Raw genomic sequence first — 1,021 nt, forward strand, 5'->3', positions numbered from 1 at the left:
GGACAGAAAGTTAACAGCCTCCATCCTCCAGTCAGCTGATCAGTGTCAGAAGGTCTCTGATCAGTTTCTTCAGGTGAAGAATGAACTGTCCTCATTTACAGGACAGTGAAGAGGAAGACTCCGAGCTGCAGCGTGAAGAAAAACATCCAGACTCATGTCCAACATCTTCAAAGCCTGATCTGTGAGCTCAGCCTCTAAATGTAAAGGCTGCTGAGCTGAACTCCCTCCTCGGTGTTTAATGTGGATCTGCTGACTTCCTGTCCTGCAGGAACACGATCAGTAGAACTCACTTTACTGAGTGGATATATCTGTTGATGTGTCTGCTTGATATCTGCAGTGACGTCAGTAGCTGAGCTCACTTTTCCTTCAGCAGCTTCATTTTAGACTTCTTATTGTCTAACTCTGATCTGAAGTCAGCTCACATTTCTCTTTCACTCATTTTCTTTCATTTGCTCTCTTTGTTCTCATTCATTCTCATACAATCAGTTTGTTTAACAGGTCGAGGAGATTTCCTCTTTTTATTGACATATTACAGGCTTTTCGTTCTGTTTGTGCCGTTAACTGAGAAGATTTGAATAATTTTATTGTTGTTGAGTTGTGATTTTTCTGTTTTATAGATTTGTTTCAAGTTAATTTTGTGTATTTATTCTGATTTGTTTTGATGAAATGTTTTGTTGACATTGTGTGAATATATTCAATATAAATCATGAATACATCATCAGGTGTTCTTCTGTAGTCAGAATCAAATGTAAACTCTCATTAATCTCAGTAAATAATCTCTGTGAGTCAGATGATGAGTGAGTTTTATTAGATGTGATCAGATTGACTTTATTGATCTCTGAGGTTAAATGTAGGGACGGGGGTCCACAGAGCTTCCTGGATTTCCTGGTTTCCTTTCAGTCTGAGGTCCAGCCGGCGGTCCAGCTGAGACAGGTTCCTCTCATTTAGAAGGATTTCTACATACAGAGACAAAGAGCAGCACAGAAAGGCTCTTAGTGAGAAAAGCTTTATCTCCCCGTCA

This window comes from Micropterus dolomieu, linkage group LG13 (assembly GCF_021292245.1).
Source record: "Micropterus dolomieu isolate WLL.071019.BEF.003 ecotype Adirondacks linkage group LG13, ASM2129224v1, whole genome shotgun sequence".
In the NCBI taxonomy this organism is placed as follows: Eukaryota; Metazoa; Chordata; class Actinopteri; order Centrarchiformes; family Centrarchidae; genus Micropterus; species Micropterus dolomieu.